Here is a 13,972-nt window from a genome sequence, read left to right on the forward strand (position 1 = left end):
CCAGCCTCGGCCTCTGAGAGCTGAGTGCCCGCGCCCCAGCCCTGCAGCCAGCTGACGCAAGCCCCTCAGGGACAGCCCATCCCTGGGTGTCCTAGGAAGGGAAATAGTCAGCACTCCTGTAGACTGAGACCCACCGACTCAGTCTAAGGCCTGCCTTCCCTGCAGGCCTGCTCAGCCACAGCTTCCAGCCACCTGTGTCCCTGTCCTTTGTTACAAAGACCACATCTTCATGTCTTGAAACACACAGCCACGGGGCTGGGAAGGTGGCTCAGTGGTAGAGCGCTTGCCTTGTGTGCATGAGGCCCTAGGCTCGATTCCTCAGCACCACATTGACAGAAAAAGCCAGAAGTGGCGCTGTGGCTCAAGTGGTAGAGCGCTAGCTTTGAGCTGAAGAGCTGAGGGACAGCGCCCAGGCCCAGAGTTCAGGCCCCACGAACGACCAAACCAAACCAAACCCCACAGCTGTGACTCTCTCACAGTTCTCAAGCCAGACAGCTGTGGCGTGGGAGTCCCGGCCCCACCTGCAGCTCCGGAGCCTGCTCCCTGCGCCCTCTCCTCTCCCACCTGGAGACGGCTTTGTGATCGCTCGGCAAAGATCTTTCACAGCACACAGCCCCTTCGGCCCCGTTAGTCAGGGTGTGCCGCCATGCATTGCGGTATACCCTCCATCCCGTGCCCAGAGTTCTTGCGTGTGCACACGCATGCTCTTGTCCAGGGATTGGACCCAGGGCCTGGGTGCTGTCCCTTAGCTTTTTTACTCAAGGCTGACACTATCACTTGAGCCTCAGCTCCACTTCTGGCTTTTTGCTAATTGGAGTCTCATGGACTTTCCCACCGGGTCTGGCTTTGAACCTGGATCCTCCTTGGCCTCCTGAGTAGCCAGGATGGCAGGCGTGAGCCGCAACGCCCTGCTCCTGCTCACGTCTTTGCTCACCAGTTTCCCACCCAGCAGTCTGGAGTCCAGGACAGCAGAGGCCGGGAGCGAGAGCAGGGTCAGCACGCGGAGGGCACCCAGCAGGTTATGGGAGATGAGCGAGTGTCTGCAGGGCTGCGGCCCCGCCAGCCTCGTGCCTTTCTTGGCTCGACTCTGCCGAGTCGTTGCTGAGCAGCTGCTCCAACACACAAAGCGCCCTTGGCCTGGCGGGAGAGAGAGCGGCTGTGTGCGCCCGGGCCTGGGCTCTCAGGAGGACTGCTGCAGCGATGGACTTCCTCACGACTGGGATGCGCGCAGGACTCCGGGCTGTGGCCGTCTCCGGCCTGGTCTGGAGCTTTTGTGGCGCTTACCTCTGCCAAATCTCAGCATGGCCTGGCCATGGGTACAGAAGGGCAGCCCCTGGCCCTGCCCATGGACGACTGGGCTCCGTAGCCACGGTGGGTGAGTGACACGATGTGCTGGGGGAGAGGGGCACCAGTGCGCCAGCTGGGAGGGTGGTCACACTCAGAGACAGATGCCAGAGACCAAGCCAAGCCGGTCTGCAGGGAGCAGCGCAGGGCTCAGGAGAGCCCGTAATTACAGCAAAGCACAGCTATCTAGGAAGAATTCACGCATGGTTTATTTTGCTCAAGGCTGAAAAGATGCATCCACCGGCCAAGTAGGTGGAATGTCAGTGCAAATAAGTCTCAGGTCTAATAAGATAGAAAACATGATGTGATGGGCTGGGAAGGTGGCTCAGTGGTAGAGCACTTGCCTTGCATGCCTGAGGCCCTGGGTTCAATTCCTCGGTATCTCATAAGCAGAAAAAGCCAGAAGTGGTGCTGTGGCTCAAGTGGTAGAGTACTGGCCTTGAGCTGAAGAGCTGAGGGACAGCGCCCAGGCCCAGAGTTCAGGTCCCATGACCGACCAAAAAAGAAAAAAAGAAAAGAAAACGCCATGGGAGCTTATTTTAACTTGCTTCTCAGGGGAGAGGGGAGAAATTCACCAGAGACCACTGAGACTCCAAAGAGTGGACTGTTGCAGAGCAAGGACTGCGGGCTCCCACGCAATGAGTGTGGACTGACCGCAGGAGCCACACTGCTCAGGTGCAGGGGTACACTTGCAGCAGACCCCGTGAACTGGGGACCCGAGAACCATCTCACAACTTGCGTGCATGGAACAGCGCTGTAACTGGGCCTGGCCAGCTCCCGGCACACCTTGTCTCCCTTTTCAGCTCGGCTTGCTAAATCCTAGAGGATTTCAAGAGGTTTAACAATCTGCAGGGACCCAGGAGGCGCTGGGATTCCTTCCAGGGGATTAAAGACTCAAACCTGCCGGGACAAGTCAGAAGGGCTGCCTCCCTCTCCTGGACTTCCCTACTCTCTGTTTCAGAAGGTCACCGAAGATGGCGGGCAGGGGGCATGGATCCTTACAGGAAGGCGGGCCTGCATCTCACCAGACCCCTTCCAGCAAGGCCTGACGACGGTACTTCCATCCCACGAGCCATTGATCATTTCTCTCTCTCCCTCTTCCCTCCCCCTCCCATCTCTGCCTGTCCCTAAGCCTCTTTTGCTGAAGGCTAGCACTCTACCACTTGAGCCACAGCGCCGCTTCCAACTTTTTCTGTGTATGCGGTACTGAGACTCGAGCCCAGGGCTTCATGGGTGCTAGGCCAGCTCTCTACCACTGAGCCACATTCCCAGCTCTGGATCATTTCTTTGAAGATGAAAAGATACCAGTTCTTTGACTTTGTCTTTGAACTTCCTGGTGATGGGCAGAGCCCTGCCAAAGGCCTGGGGGTGGGGACGGCCCTGGAGGAACCAGCTCCCATGGGGAAGGGGAAAGGCAGGGCTACGGCGGGGTGGGGTGTGGGGTGGGGTGGGGGTGTGGGGGAAACAGGCTGCTGAGTGTGTGCAGGAGGTGACCAGATGTGTCAAGACTGCCCAAAGCTACTTTCCAACTGACCATGGGCCCTGAAATGGGAGGGACGTTGCTGGACCACATCCTATTTACACTTGGTATAAAATGTAGGAATGTAGTGATTTCTAGTGAACCATGTCTTTTGGGACTAAAGGAATGTTTGTTGGTCTCCCGGGAAGTCACATGTCCAACTTCTTGCCCACAGGTGATCTTCCACATATCTTCTTCTGCTCCTTTTTTATTATTTTTTGGGGGGTGATGGTCCTGGGCTTGAACTTGTGGACTCTGAGCTCTTGCTTAGCTTTTTCCCTCAAGGCTAGCACTCTACCACTTGAGCCACAGTATCACCCAGGATTAGCAAAACTGCGGATACTTTATAAAGAAAAAGTGTCCAATCCAATAGCACCAGCATGCAGGGCAGAGCACGAGAAGTTCTGCAGACTTCCTGGCTGTAACACTTTCTACTGCAGGAAACTGGAATGGCATGTTTAAGATGCCCAGGGAAAGAATATTGAGCCCCAGACTTCACACCAGCAGAACTGAGCCTCAGATACAATGACACAGAGAGAATCTCACCAGTGTGCAAGAACTCATTGTTCCCACAGCTCCTTCTGAGGAGCCTACTGAAGCAGGCTTTCAACCACTAAGAGGAGGAAGGTAGTAGCTTCCATCCCTACAGGACCACCAGTGAGCTTTCAGCGCAGAGTTTGAAACTCCCAGTAGAAACAAAGCTGGGTATAGTGGCACATTCCTGTCGGCCCTACAAGATTGTAGTCCAAGCTGTCCAGGACATAAATACAAGACTCTTTCTCAAAAGTAACTTAAGTCTTGAATGAAAACAGAACTATGAGACCTGTGGAAATCATTTAAAAGGAAGAAAGGGATGATAGATCCAGATACATTGTTTCCATGTGTGAAAATGTCGAGTGAAACCGATCTTGTACAACTAATGTCTGGTAAGTAAATAAAAATGGCTCAAGTGGTAGAGCACCCCAGTTCAAACCCTAGTATTTTTTTTTTAAGGAGACAGCAAGGATGTAAAAACAACACATGTCCACGTTGAGCCTGGGAGCAGGGGCCATCAAAGCGGAGCGTGGTGAGCACCGGTGACCAGGGTTTGTATCTGGAGCGGAGGGGGCTCCAGTGGCCTGGGAAGGCCGCATCTGAGCTGGGTGTTTGTGGACGTGGTGATGGGGCTGGTGGTTACTGGAGCAGTCGCTGTAGCGTTATTCACTAAGCTGCACATTTGTTTGTGTGGTTTCCTCAATCTAAGTTTTACTTTTACAATAAAGAGGTCATGCAATAGAGTGGGTATGGTGGCTCATACTTGTAATTGCAGCTACTTAGGAGGGAAAGATTCAGAGGATGATGGTTCAAGTCCAGTTAACAGGACCCCATCTCAACAAGCAAAACGGCACAGTAAATGTGAGATTCCCTACCTGAAAAATAACTAAAGCCAAAAAGACATAGGGATGCGTTTGAATGATGAGCACCTGTGGGAAAAGCACAGGGCTCTGAGTTCAAGCCCAGAACTGTCCAAAAGAGTAAGTGGTAGGCTACGCTCACACGTGGAGGTTGTACACCCCCACTCCCGCGAACTGGCTGTTTGAAGAAATCTGTGAAGAGATGACAAAGTTAAAATGAGACCATCCGACAGGCAGCATGCAAGCTGATAGGATGGCTGTGGATTCAGGAGGGAGGCCTGAGCGGGGCCGGTGTGGCCAGCGAGCCCTCTGAGGGGGCCGGAACTTGGTTCCTAAGGAACCGGGACCCCTCCAGCACCGTGGGGCTGGCGTGAGCAGAGCCAGCCACGGGGGGCTTGCTTTAGTATGCTTCTTTTTCAGTAGACTCTATTGTGGAGTGGTTTATGTTCACAGCAAGACTGGAGAGCGCCGAGGATTCCCGCGTGCCCTGGCGTCCCCCTCCGTGTGGGGACCCATGACGCGGGCCGCGCGGCTCTCCTGGGACACGCAGTCCCTGCGCGGTTGGCGTGAAGCCGTGCGGCTGCGGGCTCGTTCTGGTCTCTCTATACAAATTAGAGCGGGGTGGAGGCTTGGCTGTGGGAACAAGGACGCGAGATGGAGGCTGTGCCACAGTCGAGTCCCGTGGGGAGAGGCCGAGGGCTGGGGCTGGCATGGGCGCAGAGACACTAAGCACAGGTGAGCACCCGTCCTGGGCTGCCTGGACGGGCTCCTGCGGCCTGTGTGCAGGGAAACATTGTGACACCCGGGGCTTAGGCACGTCAGGGCTCCGGGGAGGCTTGTGTCCTGGCGGCCCCGCGGCCTGGCGCCTGCAGCCGGCGGCCCAGCCTCTTTGTGCTTCATTCCTGACTTTGCAAAGTGCCGCCAGGGTGTTCTGCAGCCCCAGCACGTCCAGGAGGAAGAATGCAGGGAGAGTGATGACTGGCTAGCGTCTGGCCAGTGGGGACATCAGAGGACAGAGCGTCCCCCGGCACCGCAGGGGCTCCTGGGAGGCCTCTCCTGGCGCAGCAGGTGGAGCCTTCCCACCAGGATGCTGAGGGGCTGCGGAGCCCCGGCCGGCCAGCCCGGCTCAGTGCAGCAGCGAGGTCTCCTGCCCAGGAGCCCCTGGTCCAGAACAAGGGGATCTGGGAGGCTGGGTACATGCGGGAGCCCAGCTGGACTTCTTCCTCCTACCCAGTGTTAGTCAACTTCCCAAATGATCTACAGCTGTTCCCTAAGCCTACATTATTCCAATGGACGAGAAAAAGGAAGGAAGGAAGGAGGGAGAGAGAGAGAGAGAGAGAGAGAGAGAGAGAGAGAGAGAGAGAGAGAGAGAGAGAGGGGGAGGGAGGGAGGGAGAGAGGGAGGGAGGGAGGGAGGGAGGGAGAAAGGAGACAGGGAAAGAGAGAGAGAGACGGAGAGAGAGAAATTTAACTGAGAACAAACAATGGAAATGAGCCATAAGCAATAGCTGCAGGAGCCGGGTGTGTGGGGAGGGGAGAGGCCCCGTGGGCAGGCGGCGGGACAGTAAAGCCGGATTAGAAGCTCTGTGGAGGCCACAGGAAGTGCCGAGGTCAGCCAACCCCTGCTCTTTCATGCGCTTCCATGACGAAGATGATCGTGGGCAAGATTAGGGTGAGGGGCTTGCCAGCAGCCAGACTGGGCCCTGCGCCTCGGTGACGGCTGGGCGTGCCTGCTGACTTCACCCTCCGCTCTCAGGATGACAAGCGCACAGTCCTGCACGGGTCTCCGGAGACTCTGAGGTGCCCAGCCTCGATGGCTCCTCTCCTCCAGCCCTGACGTGCCCCGGATGGCACAAGCCTGGCAGATGCCACGGGGGCTCTAGACATCCCACGAGCCTGCTGCTGGGCTAGGTCGGGTGGGAGGAGAGGGTCCCCCATGGCCTGTGCCCAGTGTGTCCTGAGGGGCGCAGTGAGCACCCCCGTGAGCGAGTGCGAGGGGCACTGCCCCCCCCTTAAAACCACACTACATTTAGCCACACCAAAGTCCCTCTTTTAAAACATGGAACATGCCAAGTGCGGGGGCGCACACGCCTATGATCCCAGCTACTTGGAAGCTGAGGATTAGAGGGTGGCAGCTCAAGGTCAGCCTGGGCGTGAAGCTCACCAGACCCCTTTGGAACCCTGTGCTGAACACAGTGATGCAGGCCTGTCCTCCTGAGCTGGGAGGGCTTGGGGGCCGGGCCAGCCCTTCCATGGAGGGAAGCTGGACGCGATGGCACCTGTGGTCCCCGCCATGGAGGGAAGCTCAGAGTGGGCACGTGAGGCTCGGGTGAGCTCCTGGGTGGAAAGCCAGACCCTAGCTCAAAAACAACCAGCTAAGCCAGGCGCTGGAGCTCACACTTGTAATCCTAGCTACTCAGAAGGTTGAGATCTGAGAATCGCAGTTCAAAGCCAGCCAGGGAAGGAAAGTCGTGAGACCATTATCTCCAATAGACCACTCAGAAAAAGCTGGAAGTGGTGCTGTGGCTCGAGTGGTAGAGCGCTAGCCTTGGGCAGGACTCCGTCCCCCCTCCCCCCAAATCTTCTTTCTGGAGTTCTTTCCCACATTGACTTCTTGTCAAGCCTGCAGATTAGACCAACTAGGACAGTTGGGCTGGTACCGAGACCAGCCTCTGTCATCTGAAATAAGACGGGATGCTAGGAGCCTTCACTGGCTTTGTCCCCGCTGCGCCCTCGGCTGTCCCTGCCCCTCCCCCCGCCCCCCAGGGCCGGGACCTGCATCCTTCCGGCATCCCCTCCTCGTGTGGCTGATGCAATGTTGGTACCGTGTGTCCTCAAAGATGCTGGGTGGCTTCTGTGTGGCCAGGCCGACCCCTGGTGTCTGACATGTGCATTGCACAGGTGGGGCCCTTCTAGCTGAGTTGCATCAGCCAAGGAGAACCCAAGGAAATGCGCTGCCAGGCTCACATGCCCCTGTTCTAATTTCTAGGTGGGGTTACATCAGCCAGAGGTGCTTGAGGAACCGTGCCGCAGGCTCACCGCTGCCCTGGGGCCACGGGGCATAGGGCGGGAGTGGTGAGAGGTCAGAATCCTATTGCCTGGTGTGTGGGGTCTGGGTCCTGCCTGACCCCGGGGTCTGGAGCTCAGACCAGGATGCACTGACTCCTCAGGCTCCAGCCCGTCTCAATCTGTCCTCCGCCCCATCTCCCTCTCAGCCAGTCCTGGGACTTGAACTCAGGGCATGGCCGCTGTCTTTGAGCTTCTTTTTGCCCAATGCTAGCATTCTACCACTTGAGCCACAGGCTTTTTCTGTGTATGTGGACTGAGGAATTGAGCCCAGGGCTCCGAGCATGCGAGGCGAGCGCTCTACCACTATTTCCAGCTCCATCTGTCTTCATTCTCAATCCAGGAAAAGGTTCCCTCTGTGCCGGGGCCCAAAAGGCCCAGCCAGCCAGCAGTGATGCCAGGAAAAGACAAACTGCGCCTTTGTCCCTGGAAAAATGTTGTCACCAAGAAAGGCATACAGGGGCCCATCACCTGCTGCGGGCGTTGCGTTCCAGAAGACAGGTGAAGGTAGTCCTCCCCTGCGCGGCACGGGTCGCTTATTGCTGCTTCGCAGATTTTCACCCATCGCGGGACCTCTGGAACGTAACTCCCGTGACAGGTGAGGGATCACTATTTATTATTTTTCAAAAAACCCAGCGATACAATGAAGCCGCAGTAAGTGAACCGCACTCTAGCGAGGGGCGAAACTTTTCTGGAGTAGCTGGCAGGGCCACGCACCCCAGGCTTGGCCTTCTGCTCATGACCAGGGCTGAGAGAATGGTTTGTTAAGATTCCTCCCAGGGGCCCCCTGGAAACTAAGAGCAGGAGAAGAGCCGGCCTGCATTCATCTCCCATCCATCCCCTTCGCTCTGCGCTCTTCCCGCCCATGCTCCCCTCGGACCCCAGAGACAACAGGACTATCGGGTAAACGTTTTCAGGATAAGGGACACCCCCTGTACGGTAAACATCTTCAGGATAAAGGACACCCCCCATACACACACACAATAGCCACAACAATGTCTCCACAATCCCTGGCAGAAACAAAGCCGAGATACCCACACTCTCCACCCTCCACTGTCTCCCTTTCTGTAAAACCTGCAAGTCTCCCGAGTGCTTGAAGATGGACTGGGGGCCACATATGAATCACCCCGTCTCCCCCCTCCCCGCTCCTCCCCGGCCTTTGCGCAGGCACTAGGGCTTCCGCTCAGACCCTGCGCGCTTGCTTTTCACTCAAAGCTGGCACTCTGCACCTGAGCCCACCTCCACTTCTGGCTTTTTTCTGAGATCTGAGGATCTTGATTTGAAACCGACCTTAGTGGACAAATCCAAGAGACTTTGCAATTAACCAGAAAAAAGAATCTAAATGGAAGTGTGGCTCAAGTGGCAAAGCATCAGCTCTGGGTGAAAAGGCAAAGGAACAGCACCTAGGCCCTGACTTCCAGCTCCAATACTGGCATGTGCACAATGCACCCCACGGTGCCGGCTGCCCCGCTTTGAAAATACATGGCCACAGAGCCTCCTAATTCTCCAGCAGAGCTACCCTTCCAAGGCACCTGGAAGGCAGGGGTTGCCCTTTGTGTAAGTGGGTTCTGAAACTTCCATGCCGGGCGGGAAGCTGACCACATCCTCCTATTTCTGGCGGGACAGGTGAAATCCAGCAGCCCATGCCCTCCCCCCCCCCGCCCCGTGCAGGTGCATGCTGAGAGACCAGCCTGCTTCTATACCAGGAAGCAGAGCTGGAGTGAGTGGTGGTGATGTGTGGCTCGTATCTCAAAGACCTTCCAGAGATGGATTCCTGTCTGACCTCAGGTGAAACCTCTGGGCTGGGAGGTGGCTCAGCGGTGGAGTGCTTGCCTGGCATGTCTGAAGCCTGGGCCCAATTCCTCAGCTCCACATACACAGAAAAAGCCGGGAGTGATGCTGTGGCCTGAGTGGTAGAGTGCTATCCTGGAGCAAGAGAAGCTCAGGGACAGTGCCCAGGCCCTGAGTTCAAGCCCCAGGACTGGCCAAACAACAACAACAACAAAAACCCAAATCAAAACAGGTGGATCCGCTAACAGCACTTCCTTCCTTCGATGGCAGTGGGCTGAGGGGCATGTTGACTGGCCCCACGCTGGAGTCTCTTCACCCAGGACAAAATCTCACTGTATGTGTTAAATGTCTATAAACTATGAACGAACAGTGAATGCACTGCCTTTTTTTTTTTTTTTTTTTTGGGTTGGTCGTGGGGCCTGAACTCTGGGCCTGGGCGCTGTCCCTCAGCTCTTCAGCTAGCCACAGCGCCACTTCCGGCTTTTTCTGCTTATGTGGTGCTGAGGAATCGAACCCAGGGCCTCATGCATGCGGGGCAAGCGCTCTACCACTGAGCCACCTTCCCAGCCCTGCACTGCCTTTCTAAAGCACTCATAGAGCAGCAGGCAGAGTCAGGCGTGAGGAAGGTTTGTAAGGCAGCCAGAGTGAACACCAGGTGTGGACTGTACACAGACAGGACTACGAGTCAGACACTCCTGACCTCACACCCTGGGTGAGAGTCAAGGCTGTCTTGGGCCCCTCGGAGGCACACAGCTGGACTGCGGCTGGAGGGTGGAGGCTGGCTGCCTCGAGAGTTAGCGGAAGCTGCGTCTTTGCCATGAAGACGTTGCCTGCAGGGGGCCTGGCAGTCCCTGTGAGCCTGCGGTTCCCATCTCCGACTTCCCCACTCGGGACAGGGTTTGCAGCTGCACCAGCACTACCCTCTCCAAGGCCGGACCTCGGCGGAAGGAGCCGGTGGAGTGGAAGACAAGGGTGGATCCGTAGGTCTCTACTCACAGCTCCTACCAAACACTCCCGCCCAATCCACCTGTGGTAACCCGTCCACGAAAACCACCGGCGAGCGTGCGCCCTCTACTGGGTGAGGACGTTTCACCCTAACAGGTGAGGTGAAGCTGAGAAGTTCCACAGGGCTCAGGACTTCAAAACAGATCTAAGCCAGGACCTAGCTGTGTTCCAGGGCTCAGCTACTGGTGCCCTGTGTGCCACTCATGCCATGAGAACGGGAACGGAGCACGCCACGCAGGAGGAGCTGGGGCTCAAGGTCCCCCATGACTGGGAAGTTCTGAGCACTAGACCTGCACGGCCCCCCCCCCCCCCCGGCCCACAGGGCACCCAAGCATCTGACAGCGGGGGGAGGAGCAGGCTGGTCCACTATTTGTAGGAAAGTTTTCTTATGCATGGCGGTGCGGGGGTGGGGGGGGGCATTCATGCAAGTCAAACTGTTTCCCTGGCTGGGCACTGGGGGGCCACATGTATTCTATGTGAAACATGTTAGCCAGCAACAAAACAAGCAAAGACCACACAGGAGACTACAGACCCACACTGATTCCCTGGACAATGCATACCAAATTCCTTCCTTCCTTCCTTCCCTCCTTCCTTCAAATGGTAGAGTGCCTGCTGAGTAAGCACAAGGCCAGTAACGCCCAAAACAGAACAAAGTATCTTTCCTTCCTTTCCCCTTCCTTTCCCTTCTGCTCCTTCCCTTTTCCTTTCTTCCCTTCCCTTTTTTCCCCTCCTTCTCCTTCTCTCTCAGGGTCTTGTCTGGTGTCCAGGCTGGCCTTGCCTGAGTCTCTTGCATAGCTGGGATCACAGAGGTGAACCATGGGGCCCAGCTGCAGAGGGAGACAACTTTAGCAAAGCAGATCTGACAGTGCACAAAGGGACAGTGGACCGTAACCAAGTAAGCCGAAGCCTGTTTCATACATATACACACACACATACACACACACACATATGGAAAAAGAATCACTGCCTCATTAATAGATTTAAAAAGCATAGGATCACATGAACAGATACAGGAAAAGCACCTGACAGAGAACCCCACCCGCCCCCAGGGACGGAAGTGAGCTTTCCCACAAGTAACCGGTGGCGGCGGGGACCGACCCCCAGAGACATCACGCTAAGGGCAAAAGCCCAGGTGAGCTTCGGCACGGTGGAGCCTCACAGATGCCACGGATCAAAGCGCCGCTCCCGGGTTAGCTCGTGGTGGGCAGGCTGCCTGGGGTCACAGGGCCTCCGCCAGGGACTCAGAAAGCCAGGACCAAAGCCCTGGGGCATGGCCGCCTCCGATCCTCCCCAGCTCCCGTGCTGTGGGTTGGGGCAGCCCTGTGTGCTGTGGTGGTGGGGCGGAGGCTCTGACCCACGGTGGCCAGCCGCCAGGGGTGCTCTCCAGCCCTCGTGGCCAGCCATGGAGACTCAAGTCTCTGTCTCCTTGTACTTCAGGCTCGCACTCCAGCACTTACTTGAGCTACAGCACCGAGTTCAGCCTTTTCTATGATTAATCGGCAATAAGAATCTCACCAACTCTCCTGTCCAGGCTGGTTTTGATCCGCTATCCTCAGATCTCAGCCTTCCGAGTAGCTAGGATTGCAGGTGTGAGCCACCGGTGCCCGGGTGCATCTCCCAAGTGTGTCTTTTGCTTTTGAGAGTTTTTGACTTTATTATTCCTTCACTTGATTGCTTGCATATTTTGAGTGTCCACATGAGGCCCCGCCGGTACCCCTCGGGCAGGGCTCACTTCCTGTCATTCAAAGTCAGCACACTTTTCTGCATTTAGTCTGATGATTTTTTTCTTCTGAACTTCAACTTGAAGGCAGCAGAGGGCGTCTGACTACACCAAAGATAGCTTAAAATGGACATACTACATTTAATGCAATCCATTAAAATGTCCAGAAATGCGAGCTGCACTAATAAGAAGCCGTATTCCATCTTTTTACTATTTCAGGTCTTAGACGTTCTAGCTCAGGTCTCTCTCGATAATGAGCATTTCCACCTCACACACATCACGGCAACATGGATAATTCAAGGGCTTTCCAATTCAGCTTCAAGATCCTTCAGCTACTAAAATTAAGAAACACTGCCCACTCCAGAGCCGTCTGAATCTTCAACAAGGGTGAGCCTCCACTTCAACAGCTCTCCAGAGGGAGCCCGCCTTGTGCTGCAGACCCATGGGCTGACTGAAGGCCATCGAGTCCAGTGCTTGGCCTTGGAGCTACCCAGTTTTCTCTGATAAGTAGAAAAGGATTAGGCATGTTCTTGAAGTCACAGCCCTGAGACCTTTGTACTTCCTCTTAGATGACATTGTCTGGGGACTTAGCCAGGTTTTTGTGGTGAACTTTACAGTTCCTTTCTGATCAACTTCTAACTTGTTCTCCACCTCCTCTTCCTCCTCTACTTCCTCCTCCTCCCCTACTTCCTCCTCCTCTTCCTCCTCCCCCCTACTTCTTCTTCCTCCTCCTCCTTCTCCTTCTCCTCCTCTTCTCTCATACTCTACAAACAGCACTGGAGAGAATAGAAACCTCCAGTTCTGTTTTCCTTTTCATTGTTTCTCCCTATTTAAGGTTTCTTCTCAAAGAACTAGGTTTATAAGCACAGCACCGGTGGCTCACGCCTGTCATCCCAGCTACTCGGGAGGCTGAGATCTGAGGATTGAGGTTCAAAGCCAGCCCGGGCAGGAAAGTCTGTGAGACTCTGATCTCCAATTAACCCAGGAAACCGGAAGTGGCGCTGTGGCTCACGTGGTGGAGCGCCAGCCTTGAGCTGAAGAGCTGAGGGACAGCGCCCAGGCCCAGAGTTCAAGCCCCACGACCGACAAAAAAAAAGCACTAGGTGAGCTGAGCGGAGCGGCCCACATCGGTAGGCCCGCAGGCGGAGGCGGCCCGGGCGTCTAGGTGGGACGCCGACCCGCAGCGGGTGGAGGCGCAGCAGCCAGCTGTGGGGTCCAGGCTCCCTGGAGGGTGGGGAGCGCTGGGGGCGAGCACGGCCCCGAGCGGGGCCCTCGGCAGCGCCTGCGCCTGCGCGGGTGCGTGCGCCTGCGCACCGGCCTCCAAGGCTGCTTCCTGGCGGCGGCCCCGTCACCTCGATTACCGGAGAGGAGGCCAGACCCAGAGCACCACCGCCCGCGGCCGGGAGCTGGGTGGCGACGTCACCGGCCGGCCTGCCCGTGGAGGAGGAGGGTGACGTCACCGGCCGGCCGGCCTGCCCGTGGAGGAGGAGGGTGACGTCACGGCCGGCCTGCCCGTGGGGGAGGAGGGTGACGTCACGGCCGGCCTGCCCGTGCAGGAGGAGGGTGACGTCACCGGCCTGCCTGCCCGTGGAGGAGGGTGACGTCACGGCCGGCCTGCCCGTGGAGGAGGAGGGTGACGTCACAGCCGGCCTGCCCGTGCAGGAGGAGGGTGACGTCACGGCCGGCCTGCCCGTGCAGGAGGAGGGTGACGTCACCGGCCTGCCTGCCCGTGCAGGAGGAGGGTGACGTCACGGCCGGCCTGCCCGTGGAGGAGGGTGACGTCACGGCCTGCCTGCCCGTGGAGGAGGGTGACGTCACCGGCCGGCCTGCCCGTGGAGGAGGGGGTGACGTCACCAGCCGGCCTGCCCGTGGAGGAGGGTGACGTCACCGGCCGGCCTGCCCGTGGAGGAGGGGGTGACGTCACGGCCGGCCTACCGGTGCTGGAGGGCGATGTCACCGGCCCGTTCTGCCGGCGGAGACACCCAGGTCCTCGGTGCGAGCGCTGTCCGGCCCCCCGCGTTGGGAAGCGGCGGGGTCCGCGCCGTGGCCGGCGGGAGCGTCAGGGAGCGTCGGGGAAGCAGGCCACCGCGCGCACCCGCTCGGCGACCCGCTCAGGGGCGGGGCGGGGCCTTCG

The 13,972-nt window shown here is 57.4% G+C and overlaps 1 long non-coding RNA gene across 1 annotated transcript; it reads right to left on the reverse strand.

Annotated features, from left to right (window-relative positions):
- Nucleotides 1-11,093: 11,093 nt before the first annotated feature.
- LOC138822801 (uncharacterized) lies at nucleotides 11,094-13,920 on the reverse strand. Its single transcript, XR_011370633.1, has 2 exons — nucleotides 13,774-13,920; nucleotides 11,094-12,338 (listed from the first exon to the last, which is right to left on the reverse strand). It is a non-coding gene; the product is annotated as an uncharacterized lncRNA (long non-coding RNA).
- Nucleotides 13,921-13,972: the final 52 nt, after the last annotated feature.

This window comes from Dipodomys merriami, unplaced genomic scaffold (assembly GCF_024711535.1).
Source record: "Dipodomys merriami isolate MVZ:Mamm:240054 unplaced genomic scaffold, mDipMer1.0.p SCAF_116, whole genome shotgun sequence".
Classification (NCBI taxonomy): Eukaryota; Metazoa; Chordata; class Mammalia; order Rodentia; family Heteromyidae; genus Dipodomys; species Dipodomys merriami.